The following is a 6,676-nucleotide window of genomic DNA, read 5'->3' on the forward strand; positions in this document are numbered from 1 at the left end:
GTATAAAGGAGATTGGAGCAGAGTATCATACAATTGAGTGTTGTGAAGTAGAGTGTTATGGAGAGGCATAGCGAGGCGTGGAATGGTGTAGAGTACAGTTGAGTAGCATGGACTGTTGTGGAGAGAGTAGAGTGTCGTAGAGTGGAAGGGCGAAGAGTGTCATGGAGCAGAGTGTCAGAGTGTTGTAGAGTGGAGTGGCATAGAGTCTCGTGGAGAGGCATATCGTGTGTTGAGTAGAGTGTTGTAGAGTAGAGTGGCATAGAGTGAAGTAGATTGTCGTGGAGTGGCATAGACTGGAGTAGTGTAGTAGAGTGGAATGGCATATAGTGGAGTGTTGTAGGGTGAAGTGGCATAGAGTGGGGTGGCATACAGTGGAGGAGTGGAGTAGAGTGGAGTAGTGTGTTATAGAATAGAGTGGAGTGAAGAGGCATGAAAGTGGCATGGAGGGAGTGGTGTAGAGTGTTGTTGAGGGGAGTAATGTCGTAGAGAGTCAGAGTGGAGTTTAGTGTTGTAGAGTGGAGTGGCACAGAGTGTCAGAGTGGAGTAAAGTTTAATGGAGTTGAAAGTCATAGCGTGAAGCGTGGTGAAGTGTCAGAGTGGCCTAGAGTGCAGTGGCATACAGTAAAGTGGCGCAGAATAGATTGGTGTAGAGTGCAGTGGCATAAAGTACATTGGTTTGAGTAAAGTGGTGTAGAGTGCGGTGACAGGAGTATAGTGGTGCAGAGTGGAGTGACGCAGCGTAGATTGCAGTGGCGTAGAGTGCAATGGCATAGAGTGGGGCACGAAGAAGTGGAGTAGAGTGGTGTTGAGTTCAGTGGCGTAGAGTAGATTGTTTCAGGGTCGAGTGAAGTGGTGCAGGGCAAAGAGATGTGGTGCAGGATAGAGGGCAAAGGTGTAGAGTGTCATATAGTGCAGTGGCACAGAGAGTAGTGGTGTAGAGTGCAGAGGTGTAGAGTAGTTTAGAGAGACGTAAAGTGCATTGGCGTAGAGTGCAGTAGAGTGGCGTATAGTTGAGTGGTGCAGAGTAGAGTGCAGTGGTGCAGAGTAGAGTACAGTTTAGTGGCAGAGAGTGGAGTGGCGCAGAGTGCAGTGCAGTGGCGCAGAGTGCAGTGGCGCAGAGTGCAGTGGCGCAGAGTGCAGTGCGAGAGAGTGCAGTGCGAGAGAGTGCAGTGCGAGAGAGTGCAGTGCGAGAGAGTGCAGTGCGAGAGAGTGCAGTGCGAGAGAGTGCAGTGCGAGAGAGTGCAGTGCGAGAGAGTGCAGTGCGAGAGAGTGCAGTGCGAGAGAGTGCAGTGCGAGCGAGTGCAGTGCGAGCGAGCGCAGTGCGAGCGAGCGCAGTGCGAGCGAGCGCAGTGCGAGAGAGTGCAGTGCCAGAGTAGACTATAGAAGAGCACAGGGGTGTATAGTAGAGCAGTGTAGAGTGCATTGGGGTAGAGTACAGTGGTGCAGAGTAGACTTGGTGAAGAGTAGATTGGGGTAGAGAGCAATGGGGTAGAGTACAGCGGTGCAGAACAGAACTGAGTGGCGTAGTCTACAATGGTGCAGAGTGCAGTGGCATAGAGTCTTTCAGAGTAGAGTATAGGGGTGTAGAGAGCAGTGATGCAGACCAGATTGGTTTAGAGTGCAGTGGCGTAGAAGTTATCATGAAACAGGGGGTTCCCCAGAAATACTTAATACTGAAGTGGGTCAGGGAAGACAAACCAAAACTTGAAGAAAAAAAACACCTCTAAAATTAGCTCGAAAGTAGTCTCGACCAAGTATATAGGCCACACATGACAATACAAAAATGATACATACAAGATAAAATCAAACAGTTTTTACTTATTTGCTTATATCAGAATGAATCATACATATTCTTAATGAATCATATATTGTTTCCGACAAATTCATAACCTCCCAACCTTCACATACATATCTCTCTAGCACTCATCCTCAAAAATACCATTCTTACCCAATAACTACACTCATTTATTCATACTATAAAATAGAGCATACATTGAGCCTTCAGCTGGAACATCCTAAACTGGATGATCATAAATTTGGATAATAAGAACAAATTGACAAATTAAAATCCGTACTATATGCATCATTCATTTAGCATGACAATTGTGTATTTTCAATACGAATATAATTGTTTTCTGCTTTTAGGCCTCGCCTCTGGAGTGCTTGCGCTGTCTCTTCGAGACATGCTGTATTGATGATATGGGCATAACACACTCCGCCCACTTGCTGCCGAGCTGTATAATTAGCTCCTGTCACTGTCCTCTGTAAATGGTGAATTTTCATTGGTCAATAGGCTTAGTAGTCCCTTCTTAGTACCGCCTATTCTTTTCTTATAACCTACCATAAGGACACCCCCTGTTACATGTGTTGTTACTTGGTAGGTTTTAATTACAGCCTCCGAGCACTCTTTTCCTAAAAAGTCTCATGCAATTCATTTTTATTAAAAATATTTGTAGCGCGACATGCTGAACCTTTCTTTTAATATTTGCTGTGCTTAATGCGGCTGCATGCATTTCTTTCTTTATTATTTGACTTTTTATTTTTCAGTGGCGGCACCACTCTTTAGCTTTACACATCTTGCAGCAAAATTGCGGGTGCTGCAATTGCTTCAAAAGTAATAGAAAAAAAGGGGATTTTGTTTTCTATTTCTTTACTTTTGAAGCAATTGCACCCGCACTTTAGCTTAACATGTTTAAAGCTAAAATGTAGGTGCAGCAATTGTAACAAAAGTAAATAAATAGGGGGAAAAAAGCATGCTGCCGCCATTTTATTTTCAATTTGTTTACTTTTGTAGCAATGGCGGCACCCGTGCTTTAGCTTTAAACATCTGAAGCTAAAGCGTGAGTTTCCATTTTTTCACTTTTGAAGCTATTGCGGCTCCTGCGCTCAGCTTAAGATGTATAAAGCTAAAGCGCTAGTGCCACGATGGGTTTACTACACGAGCATTTGCAATGCACTAGGTCTCGTATTTACAAGAGTTTGAGCTACAGCATTGTAAATGACAATGCCAATAGCTCAAACTCTTGCAAATGCAAGCCCGATTGCATTGCAAAATCTTGTTCTTTTTTTCGCCAAATACAATTACCGAAGACTTGGTATAGGTTTAAATTCTTAAAAGATGTCCCCAAGGCTTTTGTGGCGGCGCTGACGAACGTTTTGCTGCAAGTGATCAAAGACCACTCACTTTCTTCAAGGCACTCTGTGATGGAATTCAAATGTACATCTCAATAAAAACAAGGAAAGGAAGGAGGAACACAAATTGGCCTTGATATAGAATCAATCTAGAATGGAAAAAATGACTGTTAAAATTATTTCTGAGCAGTGTCTCAGCAGGATACTTATAAACCGGACATAAACCTCGGGCTAACCCTCAGTCGTTCCTAAACACACAATAATCACACTATATGTTATCCATGCATTCCTTGTGCAACCATATCATGCGTGTACTCTTAGCACAAACACATTCTAAGTGGTAATGTGCTACCTTATATTCCTTCAGTCATTGTGAACCTAGTTTCCTTGCAGTGAGTCACCAACCGGCACATGATCCCAATGTGAACATGCCACAATACTGTGTGGGAAGGGGGTTCCTGGTGAGGGAACACTTAAAGTAATGCACCTTAAATAGGCTGAAATATGTCCTGGGAGAGGCAAGGCTGAGCCGAGGTATGACTATCAATGTACTACCAGCTCCAACGCAGAACAATAGTGCAACAGAACCCTAAGAATAAATATACAAAAAAACAGGGATAAAAAACAAGACCAACAGGCATAGGACAATGGAACAGGGAACTGTTATGTGGATAAATTACTTGAAACCTTTGCTGTTGTAACTTGTGTCCAACACAGCACTCATAGCCACAGGGGTGCCGGGAGACCCAACAACTGCAACTACGTCTCTCATCAGTGCATCCCCAGGGCACCAGACAATAGCTGCAGAGCAGATCTTATGGTCATTAAACTGGGTGCCCCAAACAAAGGCAGTGGGCAGACTTGTACCATAATTAAACTAGGCCCCCAGTTAGAAGCAACAGGCCTTACTTTCACTTCACTGTCATCTAAACAGACAGTCCAAGACATTATCAGCCTATCTAAACTTTATCATTAAAACAGAGGGCCGTAGACTCTAGGGCCCATTACATTCTCCTATTAATGTTCTCTTCTTGATGGGTTTACCAATTAGTCATTTTGATAGACTGTTGCTATGTAACTTCTGGCCCAGTGTGTGTTTTTGCTACATTTACTACACTGGAACAACAGCATTTGTTTGTAGTTACGTGGCTTTTTTTTGTTTAGAAAGTGCTTGTCATCTGAATGTCTTAGCCGCTCATTAAAAAGCTACTGCAATGGATGCCACACTGGATGTGAAATGTACAATGACAGGTGTCACCCCCCTGCAGCCCACCTCAGTTAGCGCCAATCAATGGAGCCATCTCTAAAGGTGCCTTATGACCAGTGGCAGCTACAACTATAAAAACATGGTGGGCTGTGACAGCGCCAAACTCACCATATTTACTGCTTCGCCAGGTGCGACACTTCTCTCCCCAGATCAGCGTCCTCTAGCAGGAAAGGGAAGGATTTCCTTCCTGCTCAGTGGAACGCCACCAACCAATCCTGGAGCTGCTCTCAACATGATAGAAGCTCCAAGATTGGTGGGAGCAGGATAACCCAGAGCTCATCGAGAGGCTGGGGGCATGTGCTTGGATTGCTTGGTGCGCACAACGCATACAAGGCTGGCCATAGCAAACCTGCCAGCCAACTCAACATGCACACTGCAGGGGCAGCTGTAAGCCTGCAACCGCAGGATCAGCCCCGCCCCCTGCACTCACACTGCACTTATAAGTAAATGGCATTGTTGTGCCATTTTACTTATTTGTGTGTGCCTGCTGCATTTGCAGCAGGCGGGGGCGATGCTCCTGGTTAATACGCTTCTTACTGTGTTGTTGTACGCAAACTATAGCATTTATGTTTAGGAGCGGTAATCTTTTATTACTGGAACATTTTCATGTTTCCTGTTTGCATGTCCATCTTTGAATTCCAACGGCCAAATTTACAGAAGTTTTTGCCCATTAAAGTGTTACTTTGGTGTGCAATGAAAGCAATTTATAACAATTTCCATGTCCTAATAAACAGAATCGCTTGTGGAATTTGACAATCGCAATTTGCATTTTTGATAGTGGATTAGAAGCAGGAAATGGGACATTGCAATGCCGTTTGTCTGTACAGAAGACCTCTCAAATATTTTGCAAGTAGTTTTCCATCCTGGAAATAAACACAAATTAACTTGTGTGACGGTAGTAGGGAGTGTCTTTTTAGGGTCAGAAAGAAATACAGATAAAAGTTACATGTGCAAACGTCTGCCCCAAATAGAAAATCTGCATAAGATAATATTGCAAAGCTGGAGTACTCCGGGAAATCCAGGACTGCCATGGATTTACAGGAGTACACATAGGATTCCTTGTGAATCCTGGAATTACTGGAAATATACCCCAATGCAGGATGAAATTCCAGACTGTAATATTTGTGGGTCGGGAATTCAGTGAGGATCAAAGACACGAGTTCATCCTCCTCAGAAGAACCTTGTGCTGTAGGTGTCCTTAACAGTAACCATAGCTGCTTAAGAACAGCAGAGATTGATCAAACCAAAAAGAATTGACCGTGTCCCATCTCATTAGAATCGTTTGAAATTTAAGTGAAAAAATGACTGCTCCCATTATTCTCTTTATTCTGCGCAAATATTCTTAGAGCAGGGAATGACTTTCAAGGAACAGGCAATGACTTTCGAATACATAGCAAAGATTAAGGGTCGAGTACAAGAATTTGCACAAGATCACACCAGTGACTGTGTATCCAAGTGTTGAACATATTCTGAAATGAGTGCAAAGGGAATCCACCTACTAGACATCTGATTTTCTGATCCTTCCTTTGAAATGCCAAACGTACTCTAGGGGAGGGCACTGTCAGAAATGTAAAGATTTCCACCAAAAGCGGGCTCCTTGGGGAGGCTGAGACCAACGTAAAGCACCCGAACTACCAACCTCCTAGAGCATAGCTGCCAACAGGCCCACTGTCAGCAAGTTCAGATTTTTCTGGCAACAACACATAGCGTGCTGGGACTGTTGAGCCCAGACTTACAATATTAAAAACAAAACTACAACTCCCAGAGCGCAATACGTTGTTAGCTAAAAAGCTAGGACTGGCAGAAGGCATCACAATACAGAAGGCAACTTGGCTACTAGGACGGAGGTCACTGGCTTCCAATCGTACAATGTGTCTGGAATGCAAACCAGCTAATCTGTGGTCAACCGGATCTTGTATGGGCCACTCCTTTCAAGGTTTATAAGTAAGATAAGAGTAATCTCTATGAAAAGGAAACTTACAAAAGGTCCCATGTAGGGTCAAAGGTGGCATAAGTAGATCGAAGGCTAAACATTCAATGGCCGTAACAGGTCCAAGATTGACGCACTCAAGCACCCCTGTTCTCAGCCTCTCACCGCTGACCCTCAGCTCTCCACTGTGAAGCAAGATCCTGCTTCCGGCTGTACGTCTAATCATCCAGGAGGCGGGGCTCTATTTGCCGCGTACTCATAGCAACTTGATAACCATTATTTTCTCCATTAACGGCTGTTGGAGATTGGGTGGATAAGGTTATCTGGATATGACAGTGCAGCAGATC

The 6,676-nt window shown here is 44.1% G+C and overlaps 1 protein-coding gene across 3 annotated transcripts in view; it reads right to left on the reverse strand.

Annotated features, from left to right (window-relative positions):
• ZFPM1 (zinc finger protein, FOG family member 1) overlaps window positions 1-6,676 on the reverse strand; it is a 279,431-nt gene that overhangs the window by 142,822 nt on the left and 129,933 nt on the right. The window lies entirely within an intron of this gene.

Source organism: Triturus cristatus, chromosome 12, assembly GCF_964204655.1.
Source record: "Triturus cristatus chromosome 12, aTriCri1.1, whole genome shotgun sequence".
Classification (NCBI taxonomy): domain Eukaryota; kingdom Metazoa; phylum Chordata; class Amphibia; order Caudata; family Salamandridae; genus Triturus; species Triturus cristatus.